The sequence below is a fragment of the Schistocerca piceifrons genome, chromosome 3, assembly GCF_021461385.2.
Source record: "Schistocerca piceifrons isolate TAMUIC-IGC-003096 chromosome 3, iqSchPice1.1, whole genome shotgun sequence".
Classification (NCBI taxonomy): domain Eukaryota; kingdom Metazoa; phylum Arthropoda; class Insecta; order Orthoptera; family Acrididae; genus Schistocerca; species Schistocerca piceifrons.
In genome coordinates, this window is record NC_060140.1 from 202085597 (window position 1) to 202102360 (window position 16764).

Here is a 16764-nt window from a genome sequence, read left to right on the forward strand (position 1 = left end):
TTGGGGAGAAGAGAAGTTTGTGGCACAACTTGACCTGAAGACGGGATCGGTTGGTAGGACATGTTCTGAGGCATCAAGGGATCACCAATTTAGTATTGGAGGGCAGCGTGGAGGGTAAAAATCGTAGAGGGAGACCAAGAGATGAATACACTAAGCAGATTCAGAAAGATGTAGATTGCAGTAGGTACTGGGAGATGAAGAAGCTTGCAGAGGATAGAGTAGCATGGAGAGCTGCATCAAACCAGTCTCAGGACTGAAGACCACAACAACACATAATTTCCATCCCTCTCAACTGTCTTACGCCATACTGGAACCAGCGCCTGATTACCCGCACAGTAAAATTCTGGACCAACCTGTTGGAGCCACTGTTTGGCAGCGTGCACAAGGGAGTCATCATCTTCAAACCATGTTCCACAAAGAGAGTCTTTCAGTTTCCCAAAGAGATGATAGTCACGTGCAGCCAGATCAGGACTGTAAGGCGGGTGTTTCAGTGTTGACCATCCGAGTTTTGTGATCGCTTCCATGGTTTTTTGAGTGATATGTGGCCTTGCATTGTCGTGCAACAGCAAAACATCCTGCTTTTGCCGATGTGGTCGAACACGACTCAGTCGAGCTTGAAGTTTCTTCAGTGTCGTCACATATGCATCAGAATTTATGGTGGTTCCACTTGGCATGATGTCCACAAGCAAGAGTCCTTCGCAATCGAAAACACCGTAACCATAACTTTTCAAGCCGAAGGTGTGGTTATGAATTTTTTTTTCTTGGGTGAATTTGCATGATGCCACTCCATTGATTGCCTTTTCGTCTCTGGTGAAAAATGATGGAGCCATGTTTCATCACCTGTCCCAATTCTTCAAAGAAATTCAGATCCACCATTCTCGTACTGTTCCAAAGGTTCGCTGCATACCGTTTTTCTTGTTTCTTTGTGAGCCACTGTCAACATCCTGGGAACCCACCTGGCACAAACCTTTTTTAAAGCCAACACTTTCAGTATTCTGCAAACACTTCCTTCCCCTATCCCAACGTAGCGTGACAAATCGTTCACTGTGATGCGTCTGTCAGCAGTCACCATTTTGTTAACTCTCTACACATTGACGGGAACAGGTTGAACTAAGTTTGAAAACAAGCGGGAAGGGTGTATCTACACACTGTAAATCTTTCACACATGCAGACTGAAAACTGTATTTTTACAAAAATAGTGTGCATTTCTTTTGGAGTGACCCTCGTATAAGATGTCACATACCTCAGAAAACCTAACATCGACGCAGAATCGCCACTTGTTTTACGTTTTCAGAGGTTGATCAGTACACTATTAATCAGAAGGTCGTAATGTTTGGCTCATCGTACAACCTGACTTGTTTCTATTGGCACTAAAATAGGTACTCACTCTGATTACCACTCGTTATTACACACACTTTAACTCTCATTCTCAAAGCATCACGAATTCGTGCGAACACATCTGACTGCCCTCGTATTCGGTCACGTATACAGGACACATGTTCCTGGAATGTGCACGTTATCGATGAGTGTGGAATACGCCAATGGCTTTATATGTCCCTGTAGCCTGGAATCTAAGGCTCAATTAACACAGAAAAGGCGCGGCGGGAATGCCTGGCGTCGGCGAGTCAGGGACGTGGTTGCGGACGGGGTGTGAGAAATTCACACTGAGGGAGCGCTGTCAGAGAGACGAGGGACGGTCGTGCTAGAATGCATCACCATATGTCGTCTTCATCAGATCAAGATGTTAATGCAATGGATCTTTTGTAAGTCGTAAATCTTGAGCAACGAAGAAGATATTTGGTACATCTTTTATGGTGAAAAAAAGGGAAGGAAATGTGGCAAATTCTACATAATGAAAGAACTGAATGTGTATCCCGAGCTTTACCAACACTTTTACAGAATGTCTCAAACGTATTTCTCTATTGAAATGATAATTAAATCTAAAACCTTAGATGCTGACAGGTGTTGTTGATATACATCAATGGGGACAGGTGAAAATGTGTGCCCCAACTGGGACTCGAATCCGGGATCTCCTGCTTACATAGCAGACACTATCCATCTAAGCCACCGACACAGAGGATAGTACGACTGCAGGGACTTATCCCTTGCACGCCTCCCGCGAGACCCACATTCGTTGTATTCCTAATAGATATTTGCCCATTCACTACTAATGTAGGTTGTGGATAGTTGGGAATGTGGGTCTTGCGGGAGGCGTGCAAGGGATAAGTCCCTGCAGTCGCACTGTCTTCAGGGCCGTCGGTGGCTCAGATGGATAGAGTGTCTGCCATGTAAGCAGAAGATCCCGGTTCGAGTCCCAGTTGGGCACACATTTTCAACTGTCCCCATTGATGTATATCAACAACACCTGTCGGCAGCTAAGGGTTTCGATTTAATTATCACTTCATTCTAGAGAAGCTGCACGGTCATCAGTGGTGTGTGTTCTTTCGGAAACAGATACTATCTTCATATTTCTCTATTTCATTAGACAAAGTAAAGGACAGCGTTCAGAGGAAAGTAAAGAAACTAAGCTATTTCTGCCAGTAAGTAACGCAGAAAAACCGGGGTATTTCAGCAGCACAACGTTGTAGCTCCTGAGATTCGGCGGTGTTTGACCGGGAAAATAAGGAAATAGTCTCTCATAATGATAGAGAGCAGCTATCAGTTGTCCTTTCCCTTCTCGCTTTATTAAAGCAAATCGAGATTTCGGCTAGTAACTAGTGATTATCTATGCAATATTTCAGAGAGGTTATACACGCCCTAGTACGTCTACACCTACGACAGGAACCCAAACAACAGGTGTAGCCGTACTAGGACATGAACAACAACTCTGAAATACTGCATTGATAATGGTCAGTTAGTAGCCGTAATCTGGATCTGCTCTAACAAAGCTAGAACGGAAACGACGACTGATGCTTCTCCCTATCATTTTGAGAATCATGTCACAGTCGTCGAGCGCATTCCACTTTCATAATGGAATGTAATTTTATAAAAAAAGTGCTATTTTTTCTACGGTAACGTAAGTAATTGTGTAATAACTGTTACAAAAATATCCAAAATAGCCTTTTACTTTAGCCTGCAGCAAGAAAGCCCACATATGTAGATATAAAATAGGAAATCAAACAGGTAAACATAAAACCTCGAGAACACAGAATACTTTAGTTATATCAATAGAAAAATTCCGTTTCTCATTCATTGCTCGCTCGAACACACGCCATTTGTTCGACAATATATGTGCGAAAATAGTTATTCAATGTTTCGAGGTTGAAATTGTTAGAGTAGACAAGAAAAATTTACGTATGCAGTACATAGCTAACTCTGTCGCTGCATCTGCGACTGTCTACCGCTAGTTTTAAAAAAGAAAATAGCTCTTAATGCTATATTAAAGTAAAATGTGATTGTAACTGACCTCATAACCCGCATACAGAAGAGAAACAGAGCCACAAATCTGTTTAGGGCACAGCCATCACGTGGGGTGTTGCGTATCGTTGCTCGTCACGGCCAAACGTCAAAATACAAGTATCTACTCGGGACTGGAAAGAAGTATCGCTCTCTTTTCAGTGTTATATTTAGAACGCAGCGACCTATGTTCTCAAACCCACCAATGGAAAACTGGCCAGCGACTACGTTCTTCGTTACAAACGTTTCAAAATATGCTCAGTGGTTTACTTATTTTGGATTTATAACTATGGGCGATAACGAAAATAAAACCAATTCACTATCAAGCTGTAATGTCAGGCTATGGATGCCGAAAAATCAATTTTTTTGCGAATAGTTTCTCCAAAATCGAATGAGAGATATTGAATTGCGGGGAAAACGCGTGGATCCGAAAACAGTGGCTTTCAATATTTTACGCGAAAAGTAAAAGTTTAACTGAGAAACTGTCCACAGAGATGGACGTAGCTTTGCTTCAACACAAAACAATTTCTTGAGGCACATCGGATAATTCAACTTAATGAAAACAGCAGTTCGCCACTTGGATGTCGCCGTCACGCGTCCCTTCGATGCGTCGTTCGTGACGTTAAACGGACGTGGCACGGACCACGAAGTGACGTGTCCCCGCTACGCCATCTTTATGTGAATCGCTCCATTTGTTAACATGGAGGTGGCGGAAAACAGCTGCACGTCCTCGCCACATGTCCACGCCACTCCGTTTCTGTATAAATTGGGCCTAAGGTGTTAACGTCCCGAGCAATCCATCGCTCTTGAAACGTTTGCGTTAAGTACTGTCGTACGAGACTTAGAAAATTTTAGTTTTTAACGCAGAGATCTTTGATAAACATCATCGATTATGTGTGATCCTTTGAGGCTCAAAACTTCTGTCGACATATTGATATTACAGCGGAATGTATGCCTTGCTTCCATCATTGCGTCTGCATCTACAGGTGTTTGACAAAAATAATATGTAGGTCTGTCAACAGAGTCAACAAACTGGTCTCTCGTTGGGAGAAATGTGTTCGTCACCAGGGTGACGATGTCGAGTAATAAATATTTAGACATGAAAAAAAAGAGATGTAGAACGTTAATAACGTTTGTTTTATTTAAAAAGCTTTAATTTTCACATGAAAATTGGGACGCATTACTTATCAGCACGCTCTTGTATGTGTCAGTTATTGCGCATCTTTGAATATGATTTCATTTAGGATCCTTCGAAAGAACGTGACCATACCACCTCTTTTGTTAATACGTATTAACAAATGTTTTCTTATAACTGTTCTACTTATGACTGTTCTACATCCTTGAAGGTCTTCGCAGCATGAATCTATGGAACGAAAATTACATCTTTTGTATTGGTGACTGAATGAGCTTGACACCGCAGATGACGACATACAATACAACTTTTTTCAGATCATACCAGTTTTCAACCACGCTTCCTTAAACGTGCGAGTCAGGTGCCTACAATTGCGTCAGTGATCTAGCGGCTAGAGCTGTTGACCACTGACTTGAGGGTTATGTATTCGATCCTCGGTGAGTCAACATCTTTCTCTGGCGGAATGGTTAGGAACAGCGTCGACTCGCCCTATTTGAGAAATTGTTGGAATAAATTACTGGCAATAAGCACAGATAAATCTCCGAGACCAGAAGCTCGCACCAGGCTTACGCCATACATTACTGCCACAACTCTACGCTGCTCTACAAAATTACGGCAGCGCTTTCGACTTGCATCACACTGCGAAACCATATTTGGTTCCTTTACTTAGATTACATGCTGTCCCCCTTTCAGTCTCCGACACTTACATCGCAAACCGCGAGCTGTCCCTGTGGACCACTTAACATGGCCAGACAATGAACGTTTCTTCTTTTTTTCTGTTTTGTGTTCTCTCGGACTGGTGCCTCAGTGTTACAGTCTAACCTTCGAGGGGTACAATCCAATCGCACTTGCTGTCCTTGGTCGTCATAAAAAGCAAGCCTCGCTTGTACCTAGAACACCGACTGAAAAGAGAAAATGCAAAGTCAGTAACTTTCGACACACATTCGACCTTGTTAGTGAACACGTAAGCCTGATGTAATGAATGCCGTCTTGAGATGTAGGTGGCATGTTTGAATGGAAGTAGCGAAAGGGGTATTTTCTGCAGGCAACGGGCTTGTCGCCGCTTGGATAACGCCGGGAAGTAGGCTACGATTTTCTCGACAATAGCCTCGCTGGAGAGGGAACATTCAACCCTAGAGAAAAAAGTCAAGCAGGTTTGCGTTATAGTCCATGAATTGGATGACATTATCATATTCGCATCATCATTTGCTATTCAGCTAAAGATAATTGTTCGGTTTTGGGGCGCTGAACAAAGTGAACAGCGCTAATTAGACTACTCACAAAATTCTTATTCGACATGTAAGTTTAAGATTAATAAGAAAAATCCACGTACACAAGACTGCGCAAGTCCCCTTTCCTTCATAAATAGTTAGTATGGAAGAAAATCATTTCTAATTTTTAAGCCGTATTACGTTTGATCCGATATCATCTAAAACAAAGGGCATGTCGCTACGCAGGTCACTCGCGCCTTCTCTTCGACAAACAAGTCTGATTGAAAAAGAAGCGAAATTAAAGCTGTGAGGGCTGGTCGTAAGCCATGCCTAGGAAGTTCAGTCGGTACAGCATTTGCCCGCGAAAGTGTAGGTTCCGGGTTCGACTCCAGGCCCGGTATACAGTTTTAATCTGCCTGGTAGTTTCAAATCAGCGCGAGTTCCCCAAATTCATGCTCAAATCTTATTAAATTCATATATGACGCACTTTAATTTCGCCACATGTGTCACATTCTGGATATCCTTCACGACGCAGTAGGAAGCCATGGGTGTAACGGGCAGTGCCCTATAGGAAACCGTGTTAGGACAACCTTGTTTCCACAGCGTGAGTGCAAGGACGTACGCTGAGATCCAGTGGTCGGTTTTGTCTAAAGAATAACTTGAACTGGAATGATCATATAGATAATTTCGTGGAGAAACGAAACCAAAGGCTACGATTTACTGGCAGAACACTTCGAAAATTCAATAGGTCTACTAAAGAGACTGCTTACGTTACGTTTGTCCGCCATCTTCTGGAATAAGCTGTACTGTGTGGGATCCGCTTCAAAGAGGATTGACGGAGGACACTGAAAAAGATCAAAAAAGAACAGCTCGTTTTGTACACTACTCGCCATTAAAATTGCTACACCAAGAAGAAATGCAGACGATAAACGGGTATTCACTGGACATATATAGTATACTAGAACTGACAGGTGATTATATTTTCACGCAATTTAGGTGTATAGATCCTGAGAAATCGAGATATCAGTACCCAGAACAACCACCTCTGGCCATAATAACGGCCTTGATACGCCTGGGCATTGAGTCAAACAGAGTTTGGATGGCGTGTACAGGTGCAGCTGCCCATGCAGCTTCAACAGGATAACACAGTTCGTCAAGAGTAGTGACTGGCGTATTGTGACGAGCCAGTTGCTTGGCCACCACTGACCAGACGTTTCCAATTGGTGAGAGATCTGGAGAATGTGCTGTCGAGGGCAGCAGTCGAACATTTTCTGAATCCAGAAAGGCCCGTACAGGACCTGCAACATGGGGTCGTGCATTATGCTGCTGAAATGTAGGGTTTCGCAGGAATCGAGTGAAGGATAGAGCCACGGGTCGTAAGACATCTGAAATGTAATGTCCACTGTTCAAAGTGCCGTCAATGCGAACAAGAGGTGACCGAGACGCGTAACCAATGGCACCCCATACCATCACGCTGGATGATACGCCAATATGGCGATGACGAATACAGGCTTCCAGTGTGCGTTCACCGCGATGTCGCCAAACACGGATGTGACCATCATGATGCTGTATACAGAACCTGGATTCATCCGAAAAAATGACGTTTTGCCATTCGTGCACCCAGGTTCGTCGTTGAGTACACCATCGCAGGCGCTCCTGTCTGTGATGCAGCGTCAAGGGTAACTACAGCCATGGTCTCCGAGCTGTTCGTTCATGCTGCTGGAAACGTCGTCGAACTGTTCGTGCAGATGGTTGTTATCTTGTAAACGTCCTCATCTGTTGACTCAGGGATCGAGACGTGGCTGGACGATCCGTTACAGCCATGCGGATAAGATGCCTGTCATCCCGACTGCTCGTTATCACTAGCCGTTGGGATCCAGCACAGCGTTCCGTATTACCCTCCTGAACCCACCGATTCCATATTCTGCCAACAGTCATTGGATCTCGACCAACGCGAGCAGCAATGTCGCGATACGATGAACCGCAATCGCGATAGGCTACAATCCGACCTTTATCAAAGTCGGGTACGCATTTCTCCTCCTTAAACGGGGCATCACAACAACGTTTCACCAGGCAACGCCGCTCAACTGCTGTTTGTGTACGAGAAATCGGTTGTAAACTTTCCTCGTGTCAGCACGTTGTAGGTGACGCCACCGGCTCCAATCTTGTGTGAATGCTCTGAAAAGTTAATCATTTGCATATCACAGCATCTTCTTCCAGTCTGTTAAATTTGGCGTCTATAGTACGTCATCTTCGCGGTGTAGCAATTTTAATGGCTAGCAGTGTATTATCGTGAAATTGGCGAGATACGATACACGAATTGGGGTAGCAATTCTCAAAACAAAGGAGTTTTTCGCTGCGGGAGGACCATCTTATGAAATTTTAGTCACTAACTTTCTCCTCGGATTGTGAAAATATTTCGTTGACGCCCACCTACATAGGGAGAAATGATCGTCATAATTACATTAGAGATATCTGAGTTCGCACGGTGAGTGATCGTTGATCCCGGGCGCTGTTCGAGAGTGGAATGATAGAGAAGTAGCTTGAAGATGATTCGATGAACCCTCTGCCAAGCACTTAATTGCGTTTTTCAGAGTAGTCATGTAGGTGTAGATGTCTTTCAGTCAAAGATCGCGATGTGACGAAGTGTGATATCTATCAAATTAAAAAAATCTGCTTAAGTTTTTCGTTATTAGTAACTAAACTTACTTTATTTCCGGCAGCACTACGACAAGAGAATCCACCTGCACATGGTCCAGATGATGTTCTTGTAACACCTGCATCTGATGATAAGCCTGCAGTGACTCGAAAACTAGTTAATGGTACAGAAAACAAATCTTATCAAAAACGCATAAAAGAAACTGGTTGCATATTACACAGAAATTATCGCCAATTTCAATCACAGTCCAAGTTCGCCATCCATTATGGACAGAGTGTAAGGAGCTTACATATGATTGATATTCTGATGATGGACCACGACCAAAACACACGAAGAAAGTTTTTATGACAAGTGGATTCTTGTTATTTGTCGATCTTAAGCAGTGTTAAAGGCTAGCCAACTAATCATATTATGTCGTAAATTAAAGTAAATGAGATCCCTACCTTACCATACAGCTATAGGTGGTCCGTAATTCCCTAAAACGCTACAGAGAAATGCCAGGATCGTTTGTTTTAAACAGAAACGATCGATTCCTTCCGCAATCCGAACTTTTGCTTCGTCTCGAACAACCATGTCGTCGACGCGACAACTCGAATGTACCTTTCTTGGTGTTCGCTTGCGAAATAACTTCAGGCGTCCTTTTATTGATGTAATGCGTAATCAAAGAATTGGATACTGATTTCAATCTGAAATCGTCAGTAATGCAGACGATACTAGAGGGATGAATCATTAAAAAACCGGAGGTTTCGCTTAATTAATCTTGCTGGAATCTGCAATAACTCCAAATTTTTATATCAGTGTATTGTAACGCTGTTTTTTGTCCTCTGTAAGATCCATTCGAATAGTGTCTTTTTTCGTTTATTGTCTACGGATGTAATTTTGATGTAATATATGATTTTACTGATTTCTTTTATGTAAATCCTAACACGCAGCTTCTAATTAAATGTATGAAATATTATCTGTAAACAAGTGTTTTGTTCTGGTATTTTCTATAGTGTTACTATAAATTTAGTACTATAGCCTAATAATATAATAATCATCTGTATAATTAAAGACGAGCAGGAAGACAGTTGAAAGGTGGAGCTGGAAGCAAAAGGATAGATTGAGACATGGAAGTTTGTTAGTGGGGGCTCGGGTCGTATTTTATGGAGAGAAGGAATATTTTTGCGGCAATGAATGGACAGTAAAGGGTCGAAAAGGGTGCTCAATGATATTGTTACGGGAAAATGAAGAACTTAAGCTGTTTTTGAAAGTGTGTTAGCGTGACGAAGAGGTTTTCGGAGGTGATGGAATGGCGTCATGTTACAGTGAGTTATTGAAAAAAAATGGCTCTGAGCACTATGGGACTTAACTTCTGTGGTCATCAGTCCCCTAGAACTTAGAACTACTTAAACCTAACTAACCTAAGGACATCACACACATCCATGCCCGAGGCAGGATTCGAACCTGCGACCATAGCAGTCGCGCGGTGAGTTATTGAACTTAACGGTGAACATTCAGTTTCTAAAGTATTTGACGGAGAAGAGAGCAGTATGAGGCAGAAGTGAAGAAGACCAGAAGAAGATGGAATTAGGAAGAATGAGGTAAAATTTGTTGATAAGGAAGTAGGAAGAGAAGAAGAGAGGACATCGGAAGAACTAGAATTGTTTCGAAGTTATTAAAGAAGTGTGAGTAGAAGAGTAGTAGACGAAATTACTACTTAACCCCTAAATACCTGAATACATTTCTAGATGTAAGATAAAAACCAAAATTCGTGGCACAGTGGAGGTACCCGAAACACTCAGGAGAATGCAGCATTTGTCAGAAGCGTTAGTAGCTTCGCGCAGAATCAGCAGGTACCGGTACTGGCTCTGAAAACCAGTTAACCTTTCAATTATTAGCACAGCATTAGTACTATGCGAATTTGCGACACTCAACTTTAAGGCACTAATTAATTCGTCAGAGAGAAGAAAGAATAGGTGGATTATGGCAGACGAGCTAACGGTGTAGTGAATGTTTTGTGAAATTTTGTGCTAGGCAAGTCGAAACTTGCCAAACCAATCAGAACTATTATTGTGAGGTCGTAGCACACGTCAGTGTTTTGAAATGAAATTTTTAAAAAGGAAAGTCCACTTCTCTAGCTAAAATAAATAACTGCTTGGGTGCACATTGTTGCCGATAACGTTATGTGTGTTCTACGAAATACCTTACGGACCCCATCCACAAATCCTACTTACGTATTTAACTGAACAGTTGTATTTTGAATAGCAAGAAATTTTCAGCTAATATATTTAATTTTTCGAGACTGTACGTCGCCATACTAGCAGCCAGCGCTAATCAACAACGGAGCTGTGGTCCAGAGATCGTCCTTTCAGCGGCCAGAAACAGCGGAAGTTCGACAGTGCACGGTACGGAACATAATTAGTTTTAAATCAAAATAAACAGAGAGATAATCCATAGTTATATAAATGCTGTAGATTTGCAAAGACAGCTTCCTTGCTGTTATTGAAAACATTCTTACAGGCTAAGCTTTTAATATAGTGAACAATCTGCCAACAGCGAAAATATTTGTTTTACCTTAAAAGCCAGAATATCTCTCGCGGTTTGTTGTTCTACATTTCTGTAAAAATGCAGTCAACTAAACATCAATTACTCGAGAGAGAAACTCTACACTGTCTATCACTTTGTGATGAGGTTTTGAAACTAAATTAAATTCTTTAGGTCACCTACTTTCTAAGATTTCTTCGTAGACTTTGTGTACCAAGTCATTATAAGAGCGAAGGACATTCTCTAATTATCACAATAGATCTGGATAGTAATTTGTTAAATATATATTCAGATCCACTACACAAAATAGTTAATCAATATTACCATTATTATCATTCATTACTGTTTATTTTATGATTTATTTTGCCTTGGAAGTGTGAATGAGATAGAGTGTGTGGTTCGTAAGTGTGTATCAAATTGTGTGATTGTGTGTGTGTGTGTGTGTGTGTGTGTGTGTGTGTGTGTGTGTGCGTGCGCGCGCGAGCGAGCGCGTTTGCCACCAAAGCAGTGCGGTTTCAAGGAAGGTTGTTCATTAAATGGTAATGTGGATAAGTTACGTTTGCGAAAGCGGTGTGGTAGCAATATTTGTTCTGGTACACAATAGTCATTGAAGTAGCATCTGCGTAGAAGCAAAAGAGGTAGATAGTAGTCAGTAGCAAAGACAGTGTGACAGCAGTTTGTACGCGAACAGCCTGAGTACAGGAATCGTGTCTGAATGAACAATAGTCAATTAGCATGTGCACAATTATGACATACGCAGTATTACGTGCTTGTAATAGAACGATAACACTCATGAGTCGACACGTTTTGGTATCACTGTTCAAATCTATACGTACATATTAACAAATTCACGTGATACTTCTTATACTCCTCAGTTACTGGTATATGAGCACGTACTGTCTAAACTGTACATATTCCGTTTCGAGCTAAGTTACGGAAAAGCTGTGCAAAGACAAGCACTGTAGTATTTATTTCAGCGTGACTGAAGTAACAACGAATAAGTAATTTGCAATCAAGCTGTGGATTATATTCATAATAGATTCCGAGACGTCCACACATAGAAGAAACCGCGAAAGACAGCGCTCCGTCGGTGTTGCAAATCGACGAGGGAACATGATTTCGAGGCAGCAGAACACTCCACTGTTACAAACCTATTAACGGTAGATAATTACCGAAGCCAGCAGAGGAAGCTACAGTATAACGGCGCTCACGCTGAACGGTCCCCCATATGTAGCGATTATGACGTCTGCCCGTTGTTTATAGTCACGTTCTGTCGCTATTTCCACTCCATACAAACTGTACTCATGTCCACAGGTGTTGGGATCGTCGAGATACACGAAACCACATTAGTACGGACATAGTGAACATCAAAAGGTATTTATCAATATTGTGACGTGTGAAGCGCAGACACGTGTACAACGAGTACCAGTAAATTGTTGTCAACGCTTACTGTGTATTGTGGCTCTCGACTAGCAGTATACATAACGAAATACCGCTACTGTTTTATTATTTTATGGCATGGTGTGGTCTAGGGAAGCGTTCTTCACTAATAATCAAAACATCCTGGGTCCTGGGTTTCATCCAGGTAAGGGCTTAAATTTTGCCTAAAAAGGTCATACACAATGGTGGACAAAGACTTCCGGTACAAGCAGAAACCCTGGATCTGCCAACGGCCTTATCAAGAAGGATGAAGGAGCGGACAGCCCACCAGGGTAACTTCTTGCCCTCAAGGGGGGCAGTGCCAGTAAAAGTCGGAAAAAATTAGCAATGACCAATGGCATGAGTGAGCAAAAGACAAGGAAAATTACTGCACTGAAGACATATAATGTGAATCCTCAAGGCATGTGGCCTGTAATCGAAAAACTCCGTTGGAGTAAAATTCCAGGTTAGCCCCCCATTCAGATCTCCGGGAGGGGACTGCCAAAGTTGGATTACCAAGAGAAAAAGGTAGAATAACCAACGAATGGATAGCATTCTACGAGTCGGAGTGTGGAATTTCGGAAGTTTGAACGTGGTAGGAAAGCTACAAAATCTAAATACGAAAAGGTAAAGGCTTACTGTAGATGTCGTGGGGGTTAATGAAGTAGAATGGAAAGAAGATAAGGATTTCTGCTCAGACGAATTTAGGGTAATATCAAAAGCGGCAGAAAATGATACAATCGGAGTAGGATTCGTTAAAAGTAGGTGGGACAAAGAGTGAGTTACTGCGAACATTTATAACAAGGTTGTTTTCGTCAGAATGGACAGCAAACCGCCGCCACCAATAATGGTTTAGGTATACACGTCGACTTCACAAGCAGAGGATGAAAAGACGGAGAAAGTATTTGAGGATATTGAACGGATAATTCAGCTTATAAAACAAGACTGCAGTCTAATACTCACGGAGGATTAGAACGCAGTAGAAAGGAGAGCAATAGAAGAAGGAGTTCAGGAGAATATAGGCTTGGTAGTAAGAATGTGAGAGGAGACAGACTAATTGAGTTTTCCAACAAATTTCGGCTAGTTATAGTGAGTACACTGTTCAAGAATCGCAAGAGGATATATACTTGAAAAAAGCCTAGAGGCATGAGCAGATTTCAGCTGGACTACATCATGGTAAGACAGAGAGTACGAAATATAACACTGGACTGCAAGGCGCACCCAGGAGCAGATATAGATGGTTCAAATGGCTCTAAGCACAATGGGACTTAACATCTGAGGACATCAGTCCCCTAGACTTAGAACTACTTAAACCTAACTAACCTAAGGCCCGAGGCAGGACTAGAACCTGCGACCGTAGCAGCAGGCAGATATAGACTCAGAACACAATTTAGTAATGTTGAAAGTAGCTGCAAGTGTAAGAGAACCGTCAGGAAGAATCCACATGCAAAGAAGTTGTATACTGAAATACTGAGAAATGATGAGACGCGTTTCAAGTTCTGTGAGGCTATAGATACTGCGATAACGGATACCTCAGAAGCCAATTCAGTTGAAGAGGAATGGACATCTCTAAGAAGAGCCATCACCGAATCTGGAGAAACAGACGTACGTACATGTAAGACAACTGGGATCGACGAAAGAAGTAATCAAACAATACTCAGAGAAATTCAGGAATAAAGCGATATACAGATTACTCAGGAATGACATAAATAGGAAATTTAGAGAAGCGAAGGTGAAACGCAGCCGAAAAAATATGGAGAAATCGAAAAAGAAATGGTCGTCGGAATGACTGATACAGCAGTGGGAATTCCAATGTAAGCGCAGAGGAAGGATCGGTTGAGTGGAAGGAGTACGTTGAAAGTTTCTGTGAGGGGCAGGTTTGTCTGATGAGTGTTACTGGTGTATAATGGAGACATAAGGAATCTGATATTAGAGTTAGAGTATAGTAAAACTTTGGAAGACTTAAGATCAAACATGACAGAAGCGATAGATAAAATTTCTTCGGAACTTCTAAAATCACTGGGCGAAGTGGCAACCAAACGACTACTCAAATTGGTGTGTAGAGTCTTTGGTACCGGGCACAGACCGTCAGACTTTCGGAAAAATATCATCCACACAATTCCGAAGACAGCACTTCGCTGCGAGAACTATCGCACAATCAGCTTAACAGCTCATGTTTTCAAGCTTCTGACAAGAGAGTTATACATATGAATGGAAAAGAAAATTGTGGATTTGTTAGATGACGATCAATTTGGCCTTAGGAAACATGAAGGCACTAGAGAAGCAGCTCTGACGTTGCGCTTGATAATGGAAGCAATACTTCAGAAAAATCAAGACGCATTCATAGGATTGGTGGAGCGGACTTCGATAATGTAAAATTGTGCAAGATGTTCGAAATTCTAAGAAATACATTGTGTACTATAACCAAGAGAGAACAGTAAGACTGGAAGACAATGAACGATGTGTTTGGATTAAAAAGAACCTCTGCTGTTCAATCGATGTATCGAAAAAACAATGGTGGAAATAAAAGAAAGGTTGGGGAACGTGATAAAATTCAGAGTGAGAGAATGTCAAAGATAAGATTGGCTAATGACATTGCTATCGTCACTGGAAGCGTAGAAGAACCGAAATGGAATGAACTCTCCAATGAGTGAAGAATGTTGATTGAGAATAAACCGAAGATAGATGAAAGTAATGAGGCATAACAGAAATGAGAATAGGGGAAAAATTAACATCAATATTGCTGACCACGAATTCTGTTACCTTGGAAGCAAAATAAGACATGACAAACGAATGAAGAAGAATGTAAAGAGCAAAACAGCACAACAGGCAAGAGGACACTTTTGGCCAACAGAAGCGTACTAGTAACAAATATAGCCCTTGATATCAGAAAGAAATTTCTGAGAAGGTACGTTTCGTACACAGCTTTGTATAGTAGTGAAACATGGATTGCGGGAAACCAGAAAAGAAGACAGTCGAAATGTTTCAGATCTGGTGTCACAGTAGGATGTCGAAAACTAGGTGATCTGATATAATAAGGAAGGAGGACGTTTTCCGCAGAAATGCCGAAGAAAATATCATATAGGAAACATTGATAAGAGGAAGGGATACGATGATAGGATGTGTGTTAAAGACACCCGTTCTTTATTGCAGAATCACATTCTACATAAAAAACTAATTACATTTTGCCTTAAACATTTGTTTTGATTCTTGGTAGTTGGCGCTGTAATTCAATAAAATCCGTGTTCTCATTTTTGCGTGGAAAATGGATACGGTTAAAAAAAATACTTATTTACTTCGTAAATTTTGATTCGCTAAAACTAAATATCTCCCTCTCTCCCCATAGAGAGAGGAATTAGAGTTTTTCAAATGCTGACCCAAATACTGTATTAATTTTTTCCTCAGATTCGGATAAATTTAGTTTGTTTCATGGTTATGAGGCCACACAACTTTTAATTATCAAACAAATTATCTGACTAACTAACTAATCAGTCATCCTACTTACTAACGAGTGAACTCAGTTTTTATTTATCGTAACCATTTTAAACGCAAAAATGAGAACATGAATTTTCTTGAATTACAGCGCCAACTACCAAGAATCAAAACAAATGTTTAAGACAAAATGTACGTAGTTTTTTTTTATGTAGAGTGTGATTCTGCAATAAGAAATAGGGGTTCCCATTTGAAATGTTAAAATTACCTCCCGCTCCACCCCCTGGGGGCTGGGGTGGCGGGCTAATTTTAGCACCAGCAGATGTCCGCCTCGAAAATAATCAACTTTGGATTCTACATATTTTTTCGTGTGAAGCTTATTCTTCGAGTTATTCTGGTTTGTCAACTCAAAATTTACACCCTGTATATATAAAATTTTTTAGCTACATGCCAGAGGTAGTCATAAAGTTTTAACTTTTATCTCGTAAAAATAAGGTGCAGTAATTAATTTTTTATTTCTTTGCAGACACATGTTTGTAGTCCCGGAACAGACTGAAATCTGCGTATCCTCTACAGTGCCGTATCACGCCGCTAAATCTGAAATAATGTAGAGCAGCCCACCTCCACTTTACGAAAGTTATTCGCAGATTGCGAATTCTTTGACATCGTCTGTGTTACTTATAGATATATTATCTATTAGTAACACATGAAAATTTGTGCCAGACCTGTACTTGGACCCGGATTTTCGGCTTATCGCGAACTGCGGCCTTAACCATTTCGGCTATCCGTGCGAGCTCCCATGACCCATCCAAAGCTCCATACGCCACACAGTGTACATCCCCTAATGCTCGCAACATTATTTGAATTCCGGCCATAGGAGATTATGAGGAATGTTATTATCGTCATTTTGTCGGTCTGGGCTTGTAAATGAAACATCTTCACTTTATCAGTGGGCTGCACGATTTAATTTTGGCCCCTCTACAGGCATC

At 41.5% G+C, this 16764-nt stretch overlaps 1 protein-coding gene across 2 annotated transcripts in view; it reads right to left on the minus strand.

The window, feature by feature from the left end:
- LOC124789579 (luciferin sulfotransferase-like) overlaps positions 1-16764 on the minus strand; it is a 172269-nt gene that overhangs the window by 60439 nt on the left and 95066 nt on the right. The window lies entirely within an intron of this gene.